Genomic DNA, 575 nt, shown 5'->3' with positions numbered 1-575 from the left:
ACCGCTGCCGCCGCCGCCGCGGCCGCCTGCGGGGGGAGCCGGGCGGGGCGTAGGGGCGGGTCACGCTAATAAGACTACTGCATAATCATGAGCTCCGGCAAGCTGGGCACAAGTCTCGGGACACTTACGGAGGAGGTGAGGCCAGGGAAAAGGAGGTGCTATGCTAATAAGGGCCAGGGAACGACGTTCGCCAAGAAGGGGAATTCCGATAGGGGCGGACATATGCTAATGAGAGAACTGGGTCCACCCAGAACCGCGCCACGCGCTCTGGGCTGGTGGGTCGTTTGGGGGCGGGGCTATGCTAATAAGCACTCTCATTCTTTCGGCAGACAGGTCGGAAAGCTCACCCGGGGAGGGGCTATGCAAATGACAAACTGCACGACAGCGTCTCAGGGCACCCTCCGCGAGGCCCTTGTTCTAGTAGGCGGGACTCACCGGCTCACGCGCGGCCGTATATAGGCGCGCTCCGAGGAAGGAGCAGATCCTGAGGGGAAGCTCCACCTCCGTCCTGGGATCTTAGCCAAACTCCCGACCCGGGCGTCTGGGCTGGATGTCGGAGTCTCTGCCCGCTAAGG

Source organism: Pteropus alecto, unplaced genomic scaffold (assembly GCF_000325575.1).
Source record: "Pteropus alecto unplaced genomic scaffold, ASM32557v1 scaffold41, whole genome shotgun sequence".
Taxonomy (NCBI): Eukaryota; Metazoa; Chordata; class Mammalia; order Chiroptera; family Pteropodidae; genus Pteropus; species Pteropus alecto.
This window is presented reverse-complemented; position numbering follows the sequence as displayed.